The sequence below is a fragment of the Stegodyphus dumicola genome, chromosome X2, assembly GCF_044657685.1.
Source record: "Stegodyphus dumicola isolate Sdum_Otavi_A_Nest chromosome X2, ASM4465768v1".
NCBI lineage: Eukaryota > Metazoa > Arthropoda > Arachnida > Araneae > Eresidae > Stegodyphus > Stegodyphus dumicola.
The window spans coordinates 144,483,317-144,502,400 of NC_140781.1; positions in this window are offsets into that span (position 1 = coordinate 144,483,317).

Here is a 19,084-nt window from a genome sequence, read left to right on the forward strand (position 1 = left end):
TATAATGAACTTTGCATCAAAATTTATAGTAAATTTATATGTAAATTTACATTGTAAGTACTAGAGTGAATGTTGTACCATTTTATTAATATTTTACTTTTAGACAAGCATAAAGGAAAAAATAGAATTTTTTTTTCTTTAATGTTCCTAGTATGTTACATCATAGTTAAAAATATGTCAAAGTCACGGCATTTCGATTGCCTTTTGTAAATGTTGGTTATAATGTAACTTAATAGATGCTTTATAAGTTGGTAAAGACTGTCCTGGATTAAAACTATCTTTAACACAAAAAATAATATACATTGAATACTTTTACAAATATGTAATTGCTATCCGACTATATAATCTTTTAAGGCGAACTTATCGCATGTATTAATGAAATGATATTCCATTTTTAATGTATGTTAAGTTATTTTGTCGAATTTTTTAAATATATTACATTTATTTTTTCTTTTTCGTTGAGATTAATAATAACATACACAGTGTAATAATGCTCTGAAAAATATTCTAAAGCAGTTCACGCTGGGATTAATGATAACATGTATGGAATAATAATGTTACATCTGTCAACAAAATGAAAAATATGAATATTCTAACGCGATATGTTTTAAAAGATACATAAATATTTAACATGAGAAATTATTAGACTATAGATAGAACATTAATATTAAGCTTATTTGTTTTTAAACTAACATATTAACAAATTTGTTTCTGTTTATAAATATGAGCAGTTTAACTGCAGACACCTGCAGATGTAACGAATAAAAGTTGTTATTTTACTAAATGGAACACAAGCTCTGTGATTTGAACTCTAACAATAATTCAACACAGGTTTATTTAGGAGCATTAGAATTATAAGCTAAACATTAAAAGAATTTAATTATAGATAGTGTAAAGAACATAACAAATACATTACATAAAATTAGTAAAATACACGTCAAACACTATTTCGAACTTACCTCGACCATAGCAAAAATAATGGCTAACATGGCGACTATCGTTGAACTCTCCCGCTAAGACGCTGTTTTTCCACCTTCTTCCTGATTGGTTCTTCTCTCTCAGCCGTTTTAAGCCACGTGATCACACGCTACGGACAAAATCCAAGCAAAACTTCTTGAAAAACTCTTGTAGAGTTTACGGTTTCGTTTGGTTCTGTGTTCGTTACAGGTATTTCCTTCGTAATTGTTCGCATTTCTGTAACTATACAAGACTTTTGTCTGTAAACTTCGAGGTTTTTTTTTACAGTGTGCTCTTCAGAGAAAAATGGTTCATTTATGAAACTAGCTGTCATTCCACTCCAAGCGGTGTGGAATGACCGCTATGCAATGGAATGCAGTAGGAGAATGCAATGGAACTAGGTAGATAACATGAGGTATTTCTTTGACCCAGATCGATTAAAAGCGTTTTGAATTAGTATCTTCATGTTTTAGGGCCGAATTCAGGCTTCAAAAATGACAAATTAGCGATCTGTAAGAAAACGATTTCCAGATTGTACGCACTTGTGCGAGTGATTAGCGATCTCACATTTTCTAATCGCTAATTCGTGGTTTTCACGGACAAATTTCTCCCTTACACGGATGGCGCACTCGACTTTTATCGACTTTAACGCCTTTAAATGGTAATTTGCTTAATTCAAGGTTTCTTAAGTGTATACAACATATTAAACCCGTGTAGCAAAGGTTAAGTTAGATTCCGACCCATATTTCGTTTAACAATATTGCATACAGCGCCATTTCTCCCCTGGTGGTGAGGTTTCGAACTTTCTTTTTTTCGCGGAAAATAAATTCCCATGACCTCCTTTACGCGGTTACCAAGTTTGATAACCATTTGATCAAGTATTTTTCCTTTTATGACCGTTTCAAAGTGGAACTTTAATTATAACCACCCGGTATATTATTAAATTTTAATTTGAAGCTATGCGTTATATGTATACCATGCGTAAGATTTTCGCTTTTATGGAAAAAATAAAGAATTGAAGCAAATATACTTAGGATAATGGGCCAAAACTAAAAAAATTTCCCCTCCCTCCGAAAATAAAATATTGAAAATTCAACCTTGAATTTATTGGATTATCGAAATATTCAATTTGCCATATCTTCTAAGTCCTAGTTCCAACAACAATTCTGTCAAAAATTCCGAATTACTGAAGAAGTAAAAGGTTTAGTATATATTCACTGTATGTTAATAAATCAGAATGTAATAAAAATAGATTATAGAATTTACGCTGATCCAACTTTTTGTCTAAATGCACAACATGTAATGGAAGAGAAGGCTTGTAGAGATTTGTTTTTGACATGCCTCTAAAAGTAGATGTCATACTTCTTTTGTCTCTTCAATGTCAAAAAACTTTCCTTTGAGAGGGAACTTTAGTTTTTGGGAAATTAAAAAATCACAAGAAGACAAATTTGAAGAACATGCAGTACGATTGAGTACACATACTTATTTTCGGAACACAAACGGTTCTCCGATTGGCTATTGAATAATGAAAAGATGCATTATCATGCAATGCAAAATATTTGGAATACGTTTTCTGACTGAATAAGGTAAGATTAAAAGTCATCTGCTTAATTCACAGCTATTTACAAGTCAACTACTAGGGCTATTGCAGAATCGTTTTGATCCTGAGCTTCTAAGACAAACCTAATACCACTGGATTTAAACATTTTTTTAATCTTCCGAGAACATTCCTTCTTTAGCTAATATTCCAAGAATATTAAGTGAATACAATTATTGCAAAAGAAATTGAATATTCATTTGCACTACGGCTTGGTAAATTACTAACGAGTTAGCAAAACTTAAATTCTGATTTTTGTGTCTAAGAATACAACAATATTTTAAATATTTACAGATAAAATATTAAATTGGAGATTTAATTGGAGCCTCACCAATTGCCTAGCATTTGAAGATTGTTAAATACTAATTGTTTTAATTTAATTAATAATTTGGATAATGGATAAGTCTAACCCAGGCTGCATGGTTGGTTTTCGTAGGTTTCTAGGTTCTCTTTACAAAGGTTCACCATGAAAGCATCTTAACCAAATAGCTCCCATGTTCTTCTTTTGTTCAAATAACCAACTAACCTAGCTTAAGCGCGATTTCCAAGCAAAACCCGAATACTCATTAAAAATCATGTAGCTTGCCAATCGAGAGTAACATGAAAGATACGGCGCCAATAATTGAATTGCTGTTACGGTACGCTGTTTCTAAACTTAGATGGTCATTCCCTAATTAAATATAATTGATTTGTAACTTCTACTAGAGTTGACGGTAAGAATTAAAGTGTAAATAAATAATATCGTTTGCAATTTTGATTAATATAAAATTAGAAATATTTGCATAGAAAAATATTTTCATTCAGACAGAAAGTTTTTTGAAATATCTGCAGTTACTTTATAAGAGGATTTATTAATAACCGTAATAATTACTTATTATATTACTGATGATTAGAATTAAGTTCTTGACAATTACATTCTAAATTAGAATTTTAAGGCTATAATGAAAATACGCTACGCATAAAAATACATTTTAGGATAAAAAATGAGTCGATTTTTTATGTTTAAAAACTTCTTAAATTCATTTAATAAACATCGTACCCTCGTTGTTAATTGAATCCAGAATGTTGAGTGTCGTTCATATAATTATTCTTACTTGTCCACAGAACCTGCTGACTTATCGAGCCATTAAGTAGCTGCAGATCATTTCTACATAACTATTGAACTTCCATTAATTCGGTCTCTAGAGGGTTGTATGTTTATATCATAATTTGACTTTTATAAAAATTATTATTCTAAATCTTATGTTTCTATAAAAATATACTGTGCTTTAAAACTATGGATGATAGTATCAGCCGCTCTTTCAGCCACTTCATAAGCAACAGCTTGTTTAGAAATAAATTATGCAGTTAATGCCATAAAATATTTTCATAAAATTCAAATAAACATCAAACGAAAGTTCTCAGTTTTAGATAATTCGATTTAAACGAAGTTAGAGTAAAGTAGCAGACGATAAAACGCCGAAGATAAAAATTTACTCTTACAAATTATTTTTAAAGAAAGGAAGAGAGAAATTAAAAAAAAAATAGTTAAAAATTATAATTATATCATCTATAATTTAAAAAAATAGCTTTTCATATATTATTAATAAATATTTATTACGCATCATTGAGGGAAAAAATTTTATATAATTAATTCTCCGTAAAATTTTATTTGAAATTTAAGGTTAACAATAGCTGTGGCAATTTAGTGTAACAAAAATCCATGAACCACATTTGGCGTTATTATCGCTCAAAAAAAAGATGCCAAATTTCAAAACGCGAAAATATGTAAATTGGTGTATATCTTAGAAAATTTTGAATAAAAAAGTCTAATTTTTTGCAGGTATGCTTAGAAATACACCTACTTTAAGATGATGGTAAAAATTTTATAGGTTATAATTCAAAAATTTTTTAGAAAAATTTATAAACATTATTTAAAAATAGAAATTTAAAAAATAAAACAAAAAAAATGGGTAAATTTTATTTGAAATGAACCTAAATTTCGAAATGTGAAAGGAAAAATAAAAAAAGTTTAATAAAAAAATTAATAAATATTTGCCAAATTCAATTAACATTGAGGAGCTAAAATTTGAGAGCTAATATTTTAAAAACTACTCGTACGATTTTTACAAAATTTGGCATTCTGTCATAATTTGAGTCGTAGAATCGAAATGTGGAAAAACATTGGTATGTCATTTCAGAAAAAGTCCGATTTTGTGTCAAACTACCTATGTTAGAATAATGTTATATATAAATCTAATATATATCCTAAGTCGCGCTTTCGATACATGAAAAACGCAGTTTGAATTTTGTCAATCGGCCCAGTAAAACGGGAGATATAGCACTATCCCCCACCCCCCTTTTTTTTTTTTTTTTTTTTTTCGTGAGCAGTGTACCTTATTTTTTATTTTCATCAGATACAAATTAATTTCAATCCGAACAATGTCCTCATCAAATAGTCACCTGCATTTTAATTCCTTAAAAACTATCCTAAATTTTAAGAGAGTCATATATTAATGTTTTTATTCCTCCGGAAAAAATAGGGTATATTTTCTTTCTTTGTGGTAATTATTTGTTGGACTTTTTTGCACCAGAACGTGGAAAAAGGCCTTGTGATTTTGAAACTTCAGCCTACAGTACTTGTAGTGGATTGAATCATTTAGCAAATAAAAATAATATTTACTATTATGAAGTATTAAAACTAAACCTTTATTGTTAAATATAGTTAAAACTGAAGCCCCTAACTTTCTTCGGGGGGAAAAGAAAAGGAATCTCGATTTTGAAAGCTGGGGCGTTTGTTTCTATACTCCCATTTTAAGCATTAAAAAAAAGTATAGCTAAGAATATACTAAATATATGAAAATTACGTTACCGTTTGTGAAAAGTATTGCAATTTGGATAATGTTTTTTTTTTTTTTTTTTTTTTTTTAATTTTAACACAGACAGAGGACTAAAATATACATTTGAAAAGAAAAATTATTATTGAACATTAGATTTTATTTTTGTCATGATTGCTTGCAGTTATGTCAAAAACAGAGCTGAACTACTTTAGATCACTAGTTCTGGTATTAAATCTCACAGTATTTGATCTGCTGCGCTGACAAAGTTAGTAGTACATCTAGTACCGGCGTTACGCTTTTTGCCGCTCGGTACGAGTCCTGAGTCTCCTGAATTTTGCCGCCTTGTGCCATCCATCAAGTACTACCGCCGCCCTTTCAATTCCCCAATCTCAACTGTTTACGACAATTTTACACAATAATTCGCCTCCTCAGGACAAGCTTAGAATTCTTCAAATAAACTTAGGCAGAGGAAAAAAGGCGTCAGAACAACTTAGTGAAGTAATTGAAAATAACAATCATGATGTAATTTGCATTACTGAGCCGTATTGCGTAAAAGGTGAAGTTAGATGCCTTCCCCTTCACTGGCAAATATTTCAATCTACTGAAAAGGATCCTCTAGTTAACCCACGTGCCAGTATTATAGTCACCAATACCAAATGGTCCCCTACAATTATATTAAGCCATAGAGATGTGATGACGATAAGTATTAACTGTAAATCAGAACAGCTTAATTACTTCCATTTACTGCTCACCACGAGAGGATATGGGGCCGAATCTCCACACATTAGAAAATATCTTTAGTAATCTCAGAAGATCACAGCACGTGATTACAGGTGACTTCAATGCTCACCATCAAATGTGGCATTACAATAATACAGATAATAGAGGACATACACTAGCTGACTTTATTGCTACACACAATCTGTATATACATAACCTCTCTTCAGACACTCCTACATTTGAAACAACAAATGGTAAAGGGTGGCCGGACTTGACACTGTCAACATTGAGTATCTCCAATAAAATACAAGAATGGAAAGTTCTTGATGATCCAAGCCACTCAGATCATAACTACATTTCATTTGAATTATCAGAAGAAATCCCCGACCTCAAATTAAGAAGATTTTCAATCTCAAAGCAAAAAGCAAGGCAATTTGGAAGAAAAATCTCCACATGTCTTCAGTATGCGGAGAAACTTATAGATAAATGCACATCACCCGATGCAGTCCATGATTTAATGGAAACAATTATCAAAACAATACAGGAGACAGCGACCAACACATTTAAACTCCGTAACAACAACAAGATTACGAAGACTAACTGGTGGACAAAGGAATTAAGACGTGAAAAGCAACATACAAGGGCCCTTCGTAGAAAAATGAAAAGTGCTCCGGAAGGGTTGAAAATGGAAATATGGATAAAATACAAGCAACAATTGGCAAATTACAAAAAGAAAATAACTGAAGCAAAATTAAGCAGCTGGAAGAATTACTGCTGTAGTAATAAAGATACGTACGGCCAGCTGTATAAAATGGCTACAAGTAAAGTTTTTAGTCCCGCACATATCGGTCTTTCGAGAGATCAACTCTCACATAACAGCCAGCTTGGTAATGTCACTGAAAAGATTCTCAACAATATTCTAGATGTTGTCTTCCTAAAAGAAAACGCAGAAGATGATGGCCACTCACATTCCGATATTAGATACAATAATACCGCTCCAAATACTCCAGACGATGTGGAATTCCACTCACAAGAAATTTCAAAAATTATTAAGTATCTTCCGAATAATAAAGCTCCGGGACCTGACGGATTAGACAACAGGATTATTGAGATAATTCACCACGCAATGCCTTTTCTGTTCCACAAACTACTAAACCTCTGCCTCAAATTTTATGTCTTCCCGAATTGTCTCAAACAGGGACAAACAATACTATTCAAGAAAAATAATAAAGATCCTACGGATCCGGAAGCCTTCAGACCAATCAACCTCTTACCTGCAATAGGTAAACTTCTGGAACGTGCAATCGCGGGCAGATTACGCCACCACTTAGAGAAAAACGAAACCATAAGCCCCAACCAATACGGCTTCAGACCTCTCAAATCTACATCACATGCGATAGTAGAACTTCAAGAGCAGATCCGTAGGAATAAATCTTCAGCTCTCCATACAGCAGTACTCTGCATGGATCTCAAAAATGCGTTTGACTCCGTGTGGTGGCCTGGTATCCTTGAAGCCTTGCGCAACATTAAATGCTCTCAGAACATATTCAAGCTAATGAATAGTTTCCTAACAAACAGAGCAACGATAATCATCAGCAACAACTGTATAGTAGAAAGAAGAATAACGAGGGGCTGTCCACAGGGTTCTTGTCTAAGTGCAGACCTGTGGAACATCACCTTCAATTATATCACCTCCTACAAGTGGCCGGACCATACAAAGCTCATCGCCTTTGCCGACGATGTGGCCTTTGTAATAAATGGGCATTCAAGAGACATACTAGAAAAGAATAGTAATGAGACTCTCTCCATATTCCAATCACTCTGCGTCAATCAAAAACTAATAATTTCAGAGTCTAAATCACATATTATTTTATTTCCAAAACCGGGCAAATCGCTACAAAGGCTACCTTGCATTAAAATCAATAATAGAAGAATCAAGATCTCAAAAGAAATCAAATTTCTTGGATTGAAAATTGATCAAAAGTTTTCTTGGATCCCACACCTCATGGAAATTCGGAAGAAGACCCAAACTATTTCTAGAGGCCTCGCGAGGATGCAAGGCACAACGTGGGGCCTCAAGTCGAGGATGCAAAACATTCTCTATAATACCGTGATCGAAAAAATAATCCTCTACAGGGCATCAGCATGGACTCACCCTATGACAGTGAAAAAGAAAAGACTCTTAACTTCGATCCAACGCCCCTTCCTCTTACAAATAGCAAAAGCATACAGAACTACCTCAACGGCAGCTCTCTGTGTATTAACAGGAATCCCACCCCTCCACCTGAAAGCAAAAGAAGATGCAGACTTAGCCACGTTATTCCACCTCAAGAAAAACATAGAGGTAGAAGATCAAAATCTGTGCCCTCTTGATTTTGAACAGCCACGAAATCCTTACCTAAGACACCCTGCAGTACATGCAAAACTCAGAATATCTACAAAAGAAGACACCCTCAGTGTACCTTCATTTCCAGTCGTGTACACAGATGGGTCAAAGTTAAACGAAGAAGTAGGATGCGCATTCTTTGCACTCCTCTCAGAACAAGAAACAACAGAATGGAAAGGACACCTAAGGAACAACAACAGCGTTTTCCAAGCTGAGCTTTCAGCCATAAAACACGCTATTCTGTGGTCTCATCAAAAGCATCTAACATATGTTACCATCTACAGTGATAGCCAAGCGGCAATTAAAGCTGTCGATGATGCAAGAAACAAATCATCAATAGTGCAAGATATCTACGATTTATTATCACAGCGCAAGAGAACATCTATAAAAATAAAGTGGGTAAAAGCGCATGCTGGACAAGCCCAAAATGAAAGGGCAGACGCGCTTGCTAAAAATGCAGCTCAAGACCCATCTCTACCTCCAATCAATGTCCCATTCCCTAAATCGTATGTGAAACATATGTTGAAAAAAATTACATTAAAAAAATGGCAAACTGAATGGGAAAATGCAGAAGTAGGTAGAAGGCTTTTCAACTTCTACAAGAAACCCACATATGATCCAATCTCTTATAACTTCTTCATCAACATATTCTTATCTGGACATGGTCCTTTCCCCACGTACTACTTTGCACGAAATTTGAGCGATTCAGACAAGTGCGTATGTGGGGAAAAGGGAGACCCAGAACACTATGTTTTCAAGTGCCAGCTCACAAAAGAGCTACACTGCAAAGGAAGGTCACAAATTACGCCTGAGTACATTAAATGCATGCTAACGATACCTCAATTACAACAAAAGGTTTCCTTGATTATGAAGAAACTTTTTGCATATAAAAGAGAAGACATATGTCAAGATGCTATCACATCTGTATAAATACCTCTTATTCTACAACTTGCAAAAATAATGCAAGATTTCAGAAATATTGCAAGTGTCTGAAACAGGCTAAATATGGTATAAACAGTTTTTATAAAATAGTTACATTAAGAATTTGGACTGTATTAATGTAATAATTAAATCATTAATTAAAAAATAATATAAATAATATACGACTCTATTAGATATATTAGTGTTAATGTAAGTATTATGTGATTTTCTAATGTATATTTTCTGTATTTATGATACATTAATTTACAAAAATAATAATGTAAGATTTCAGTGCTGATGCATTTGTGTGTAACAAGTTAAAAAAAATGAAAGGAAATGTATTAATAAGAGGATTCGCCTTAGTAATTCAACTAAGTATGATAAAGTGCACAAAAAAAAAAAAAAAAAAAAAAAAAAAAAAAAAAAAAAAATATCCTTCAATTAGCTCCTTAAAATGATGTTTATTTTAATTCGATGTAACTAGATATACTAATGTAAATATATTGTTTGTATGAAGTACAATGTACAATGAAAGTTTGTATGTATGTTCGAAGTAATTATGTTATTTCAATCTGCCATAATCCAACTTTTGTTAATAGGTTAATTTCTTTGCAATAATTGTATACCATGTCTTTGTAATTGTATATTCAATACGTAAGTCTAATATTAATGTAAAATTACTATGTAAATGTCTTGGTAGGCTAGCATCCGATGCGGGCCAACTAAAAGCCCAGCGGGGTACAGTAGTGCGGCGGAGCAACACCTGTAAAAGTCACTGACGAAGTTCTGGTGCTCCGTCCACTTTTCCCTGTCCCTGTCCCCTGTGCCGTCACTACCTGAAACACAAGGCTTCAACACTGCGATCGGGAAGTCACTAGCAGCGGGTAAAGAAATAAACGGGCAGCGCGAATTTTTTTCAAAAATTAGAAATTTCATTTTTTATTCCCCAAAATAAAAAATAATGTAAGCAAATAAAATAAGTAAAAACTTTTAATTCAGGTGAATTTTCGCTGTATGTATGAACACTTTAAGGGCAATTAAAGGTCGGACGCGTTATGGTTTCCTTACATTTTTCGCCATGTCAGCCAACAAATTCATCTTGCTTTTACTGTCAGAACGGCAATATATATATTATTTTTTCCTTGAATGACAAGAACATCTGCTTTCAACTTTGTTTATATTAGCGCCGCAACGAAGCTCGTTTGCTTTATGCTTAAAATCTGTGGTTATATCTAAATCAAAACATGTATGAAACTCATGTCCGACGTAATCATAACAAGAAAAAACTGCAAGCAATAGATCATCTAAATGAAGTGTTACATTATGGTCGCGATGATATGGAAAGCGCAGATATTTAATGAAATACATTTCGGTGATGTCCATGGAGGTAAGAAAGGAAGGAGTGGCCAACCGGCACTAGAAGTGAAGCACTGCTTCGAAGCTTCGGTCACCAGATGGGGAGTTCTTTGTTTACATTCAGAAGCTCGCTTGACAGTGTTCTGATAGTATTTCGACACACGACAGTTCCATACAAATCGAAAAAGGGACACTTTCACATGAAAGAAACATTCATAATGTGATAGATAATAGCAATTTGTATAGTTTAGTGACATTTACGCAAAAATCACATCTTGGTTATTTTTCGATAACTAACAACAGCGATTTTGATTATGAATTTGTTTTATAAAATTCTAAACTGTTGAACTACAAAAATATAAATTTTAACAACAATGTTATGCTTAAAGAATGAAAAATACCTTACGGTACATTTAAAATTGTATACGTCTTTCGATACCCTTGATAGAGTATTCGCTACTTTTATTTTATTTTCCAAACGCCAAAATGTTTTAAATAAAACAAATTTTTTTCACATCCATATATTATTGTTGTATATTATTGCAAAAAGCATGTATCTGCCTTTGACAAAATACATAAATATTCATTAAATTATTTATAAATGTATTTGAAATGAAGAATTTATTCACTTATAAACAACTGTGAAAGTACTGTGAAGAAATCTAATGATTAAATGTATCTAATTTATAATGATTATAAATGTTATCTAAATATATAATAATCTTAATATTGAATTGTAAACATAAATTGAAATCCTGTTGACAAATACGTTATAAAACTATTTAAACAAGAATTTTTCGTATTGGAAAGCAATCTGTTAAAAGGTATTGTAAAGCAAATGCTATGAGATGCGCACTTAAGAACGTAATAAAGAGTTTTGGAATATGTATTGTTGAAATGAAGGGTAAAAAAAAATCTGATAAGTATAATTAAAATAATTATTCCCCTTACATTTTATAACTCAGTTACAAGTTTTAAATAATACTTAAAAAAAAAAAAAAAAAAAAAAAAAAAAAAAAAAAAAAAAAAACTTATTTTATTCTCTTTCAGAAATGTTCAGAGAAAGTCAAGTACTATTTAAAGTATTTCGCTAATTTCTAATAATTCTCTAATTTAAAATGAACCGAATAGAGCATTAATTATAAATTGACTTATATTTTTCGATTTAAAAGATGCCTCAGAAGCCAAAAAATCATGTCATATTTAAGAAAGTATTTTAGGAAGAAGCTCTATAAATAGAAAAGAAATAATGCGTAATTTTAATATTAATAATACAATAAACTTTGATCTTAATTTTTGTACCTTAACCGAATAAAATCGAATTACCTTAAATTTTTTTCTACTGTAATTAACGAAAACGTGTGAAAATATTTCATTCAAATTAAACCATTCTGAGAAAACTGTTCTGCGAAAAGTATAGTATTTAATTCCATTCAGAATGAAATGTTGTTTAAAAATATGTTGTTTTCATATACTTAGGACTCTGAAGTGTTGTAGAAAAAGAAAATATATACATTTATATGTATATTTACATCCGATGGCGTCAAAATCCATTGAACTGATTGGTAAATGACCCAATGTTTTGGTCACCACGTAGGGAGTTTGGTGTTTGGTGTATTTAATTATGGCAAAGCACACGAGGGCTATCTGCCTAAAGGGAGGGATGCCTTTCGTGGAGGACTTTCTAAGGGAAACTGGCTCGTATACACGTTACACATGGGGAAAACCACGAAAACGCCCATGCAGCCAGCCCGTTCGCGGGATTCGAACCTCAGACCGAACTACCAGTGTTCAGCGTCTTTACCGCTCGGCCGCTGGTGGGCGGTCACCACGTAGGGATCGCCGGTGCTTCAGAGCAGGTTACGGGAGAAACCTGTTTAGAGCTACTCCATCTTACTTCCTACCTCCATGGTGATGTCGGAGGTCACGTGATGTAAAAACTGCTAATGTAAACCAAGGAGGTTAGAATAGAAGGAGGGAAGGTTCAACTCAAACGGTGAAGCTTGGCGGCCATCTTCCTGTTATCACCGTGACTTGTGCAAGGAAGTCTGTCATTGCAACATTTTTTTCTTTTCTTTTTGAAGCATGTCAGCTTGTATTGCATATGGATGCACATTTAGATTCTCGAAAAAAATTCTGGGCATTATTTTTCACACGTAAGTATTAATTTTCTTTTTTTATGTAATATGACAACTATGTCAAAAAATATCACAATGTCATGTAGTTTTCTTTCCAGATGTGAAAAAAGGACTTAAAATAGGTTATTTAATATAACTATAATCAAAATATATTAAATACATTTTAATGTTTCTGTTTATAGCTGGTATCTTCGTTCCTTCAGATACAATGCTATATGGTAGGATTTAAATTTTATAATTTGAACGTTTTAGTTAATTCGTTTTATAACTTTCATGAAAAGTAAGAAATCAATTGTTAGTATTTTTATTAATTGTTAGGTGTTAAATAAAGCAATGCTTTTCTTTATATATTAATTATTATTCATTTTTTTAAGTTAAGATAAACTGTTCTGTTGTAAAAAATTTTTTGCATAAACTTACAAATTTCTGGGCAGTATAGTGATAAAATTAAGTAAAATTGATTGAACATGTGGAAAGATGTATCCAAAAACTTATATTTCTGTGTATTTCTGTAATTCAACTTAATTAAAGGCAGTTTCTTTGAGATTGATAAATATGAAATGCGCATAAACTGAAATCAATGAATTCACATAAATCTGTTTTATTTTATTAAGATTTATTTTCTAACCTAAGCAAATCCGTGAAATATGCAGAAACATCATTTTTTAAAGGCTTTAATGTTATGCGCATGCATTTAGATTTCGAACTATATCTTAATAATTTGCTGTACATAGTAAATTATGGATATCATCTTTATTACTTTAAAACAAAAATTCAACAATAGCGAGGGATTTCATTATAAATTTAACATATTTTTACTGGAAAATAAATGCACGGAACAGGTTAGAAACACGTACATGTCACTGCCGTAATTCAATGTTTTGAAGTCACAAACATGGACGCGCTTGTTCGGCGAAGTTTCATTGCCCGATAGTGGAGGAAACCGCGAACCCTCCCTCCTTCTATTCTAACCTCCTTGATGTAAACAAACAAGCTTGTGCTATGGTAGATGTGTTGAAAATTCGCACACTTTGTTTATTTTTAATTAGTTATGAAATTTGTATTGAATCTTTAATTGTTATTTCATCCATTAATTAACTGTTCATTTATTTGGTTAGTATAATTTTGGTAACTCATGTGTTATTGTTAACTTCATGATACTCTTTTGCTCGCTGCTTTACCATGTTTTGATTGTTAATATTTATTTATGAATTCTTTTCTTGATCTGATAATTATTTCATTTATAAAAAATGTAAAAATGAATACATTAAATCATGTTTACATAGAGTGCTCTTCTACACTGAAAAGAAAGTTACTCTAAATGTTTTTAAGTCATAATTTTATCAGCTTAACAAGCAGAACGGTAAATATAAATAGTTGGTTTCTGAAAATCGTAATAGTCAAATTTCCGGAGCACTGTAAATGCAATTGGGCCTTAAATCATGTAAGAATAACGATGCCAATGTTCTGCGCAGTTCAAAATTAATATATAATTTTATACAACTTAAAATTTATTTTTTAGCAACTGACTGTTATCCTATTGATAGTATAAACTGCAAATTAACACATTTTGTATACTATAATATAAATGTCATAAAGAAAAATATAGAGATTTGTGCAACTGAGTTCACTGCAGTACTAGCTGTGAAACTAATAATTTTTCATAATACATTTTTTTTTCATTTTATGATAATAAATAATAAAAAAGTAGTATTTGTATACATTTTAAATATTCAAAAAATAAATTTGAAGTTATTTTTAATCTTCTAAGTTACATAATTTATGTGCAGAATTTTTTATTTTAAAATCAGTTAGCTCAAAAAGACTTTTAAGTGTATTTATTGAAAAGATCTACCATAGGAAATAGACTAGTGTAATTCTAATGCATATACTTAAGGCACGTGTTATCTCAAACTATGGACTGACACAACGACTGATTTTTAAGACTAAATATACATGCTAGTTTAATATTTAAACTAAAAAACTCAGCAATCTCCCATGAAAATTTAGAATTAAGTATAAATTCTTACAAAAGCATCCTTTTATATTAAAATGCTTCAGTATTACTGATGTTTCTAATATTACAGCTGTTGGTATCCTTAATATCTACAGTAGAAGGTATTAAAAAATTAACATTCTGATATTTATGTGTATTCATTAAAATCGATTGAAACAGCTAAAATATTAAAACATAGCCTGATGAAATTAATAAAATTTTTGCAGCACAAAATTTTCTCTGACACTAATTAATGTTAATGATAGATAATTGGCTTTGTATTTATGTTCTTGCAGATTAACAGATCTTTCCCGAATTCGGCTATTTCAGTAAATTAGAACAACTATTCATGAACTATTATTACACTTACATTTAAAAGTTTGGAAAACGTTATTAAAGGTTTTGGGAATAGTTTTCAATTAACTGATATACACTTAATATTCTTAAAACATTATTAATACTGGTAAGCATCACGCATAAGAAAAATTTATAAATATTACCTCGTTTTCTGCAGAAATTTGCACAGATGTTTCATAATTAATTGATTTCTTCATTTCGGCCTTAACACGGCTTGTTATAAGTACCGTTGTAGGGTTTTTCTTAATTTGCATAACAAATTTATTTTAAGTTTTCCTGTTCTCAACTTCTCTAACTTCCCCTCACATTCTCTCGCCAGGATGTAAATTTAAAGTTAAGTGAAGTGCTATTTAAACGTGTGATTATCTCAGTTTATTTCAATTTCTGTGCAGTGTATAGCCCACCACGAAATCGACTCTCTGAAACTTTCCTAGACTCTATATTGCTTGAAGACTTCCCTACGATTGCTGTTGGGGACTTAAATTCTAAGCATACTGCATGGAATTGTAGAAGAGGCAATGCCAACGGAAAAATTTTACATGAGTATGTTACAAATCACCCTGTAGTATTGCGCTCCCCAAGTGAATACACATATCGATCGGACCGGCTAGAAAAATCAGACATTCTAGATATTGTTCTAGCGACTACAACGGTTTCAATGGCATTAGATGTAATTCACGAACTCGACTCTGACCATCTACCTGTAATTGCTACCTTAGGAGTTCCTAAACCCTCGACTAATACGACCACAGAACTTACACAGACTGGAGGCTTTTTGAAAATTTGTTGAAAGACTGGACTTTTCCCTCAAAAAAGCCTAAGTACTGTTATTGATATTGAAAATGAAATTTCTTCATTAACCAGTAAAATTAAAACCGCCACTGTAGAGGCAAGTGATATAATTAATGATAGAGAGAAACTTTATAAATTACCCTCTGTTGATAGCAAATGGTAGTTATGGACTGTATATTAATTCATAAAACTCAAGTTGAGAAACTTAACAACATTTATTTTCTTTCAAGAACAATAATGCCGCTTAAACGGGCAAAGAGCGAGTAAGGAAACAATTAACAATTGACTGCCGCTTTGTTCGGGAAGAGGAACGGAGACTCGGTGTGGACCGAGTGCATCCCTATCGCTTACTGATTAGTACTGGACTCTCGCCACTAACATTACGTGGCGCTGCAAACGTTAAGCCAGTACAAATAGACAGAAATATTCTAACCGAGACGGAACATTCCGCCCGGCATTGAAATTTGATAAAAAAATTTCAATTAATTAATAAGTGACAAATTACAATATTTCAAAACTGATAATCACATAAATAATTGTCAGATTACTGCAGATCTAAAACTGAATTATGGAGTTTAAGAACATTCAATATTGAAAATAGTAATTATGCAAACAATTTATAAGTTGACATAAAAAGTGTTACAATACACATGCATTTCAAAATAAGCCATACAAATCCTTTACACATATAATTATTATTAAATTCTTGTAATGTATAAACTGATTCCACAAATATATATACAGTAGAAATTTGAATATTACATTGGCAATAAACAGAACTTTGATATAGATCTAGTGCAGATTCCTGAAGCAGTTTTAACTTTAGCTACACGTACCTTACCATCTGTACCAGGGATTGTCTCTAAAATTCTACCTAAGGCCCAATGGCAAGGCGGCAAATTCTCATCCTTAAGTAAAACCATCGCACCTGTTTCTACGTTGGATTTCTGAAACTGCCATTTATTGCGCTGTTGCAAGTGATTGAGGTAAATCTGTTTGCCAACGCTTCCATATTAATTGAACAAATTTTGTTGTCCGTTGCCACCTTGATAACCTATTATCAGTGATTTCAGTAAGTTCAGGCTCTGGTATAGACGTGATTGGACGGCCGACTAAAAAATGTCCTGGCGTTAAAACTTCAAATTCATTAATATCATTAGACATATGGGTTAACGGGCGTAAATTTAAAATTCCTTCAATCTGAGTAATGATTGTAAGAAATTCTTCCATAGTAACCTTAGTACTTTCCATAGTTCTTCTAAGATGGTACTTAAAGGATTTCACTCCCGCTTCCCACAGTGCACCAAAATTCGGTGATCTAGGGGGAATTAATTTCCAGACTATAGATTCTGAGGTGAAATAGCTGGATAACGTCTCATCTGGTTTTCTAATCAATTTGTGTAAGCGCTTTAACTCTGTATGAGCCCCCTTAAAATGTGTGGCATTATCTGTAATGACGGAAAAGATTTTCCCTCATCTCGCACAAAATCGCTTAAGAGCTGCTATAAAGGCTTCAGACGTCAAGTCTGTCACTACCTCCAAATGGATTGCCTTTGTGGATAAACATATAAATACAGCAACATAGATTTTAGGAAAAATGCCTTTGCGTTGACCCTTGAATTGTACATGAAATGGTCCGCAAAAGTCAACGCCACAATTAAGAAAGGGTGACGCTGGAGTTATACGCTCAGTGGGAAGACTACCCATGACCTTGTAGCGTTGCGCGCCTCCAACTTGCACGCAACCAAGAGGTGACTGTGAAAACTGGATAAAAGACAGAGTCTTGTTAAGAGTTTAAGTCCCTTTTTATTCAACGTAATAAATTACAAGTGCGTGCTCTTGACGCTCACAAACTGCGCAAACTCGGCGGTCAAATAAAAATAATAACCTGAAAAGAAACTAAAGACAAGACTCTAACTACGAGGCTCTATAAAAGTAACTAACCTCACCGCGCTTTACAATACCGCTGCTAATTCAGCAGACTTAAAGATCACTTGAACGATTAACAATACTTCCAGGCAAGCACACAGGCCGAAACGCAGGGTTCTTCAATTTTTGGCTAACGACCTCCGCGCTCGTGAAGTAAGAACAGCACACCTTGAACTCGTTTCCTTTCTATTTAATTCAGAATACTTCCGCTGATAATTTGAATCCTTGCGCGTTCTACTAAAATTTACATACTCTGGCATTGGCAGTTCCAGGGGAAGTAAGGCTTGACAGGAAAGGTAGTTTAAACTTAAAATAAATGTTAGTTAAAATAAATATAAACCCTACATTTGCCGCTGCCAGAATTTGGAAAACTTGGAAGCAGGTCCTACAAACGACCTGTTGTAAGTTTCTATAATTCTGAACTAACTGTCGAGAACCTCGTTTACACAAAAAAAATCTTATGTAACAAATTGTATACTAAAATTCTGTGTATACTTATAACTCTCTCTTCTTACAGCAACTTTTCCTGGACTTCATCAATCAATCTTGGTCTTTTCCTTCCAGCATCTGGAAGGAATAAGTATCAGTATCTTTCTAAATACATTATAATTTACACTTTCTTGACACAATAAATTTTTATTTTGAAACGATTCGTTTTCCTTAGTTATTGCTTAATTCACATTCATTCAATTTTTCAAGCATTAATTTAACTTTACCCTGGCTCTCCACCATGTGTGGTGTCAAACGGGAATATTCGTGTTTTAGTCTTACAACACTTCCCCTAACCACCATGATTTGTTAGAATTCAACGACCAAATAGACACACCTTACTCGAGATTCTACAACTCAATGAGCTACTTTAACATTCTTAAAAATTCATGTGTTCAAGTGTAGGTGGAGAACCCTACAAAACACATTCATTCTAACTTCCCCCTCATTCATCTTTAAACATGCAGGCTTTCGCTCTAAAGCATGACTTTATCTACAGTTTAATACTTAAATTTTGAATTCATTCCTTTTGAGCATTTTACTTTTAGCATCTAAAATTTTATGCTTCTAGACTAAATTCTACTTTTGCATAACATTCAAGTATTTACGTACATTTACAAGATATTA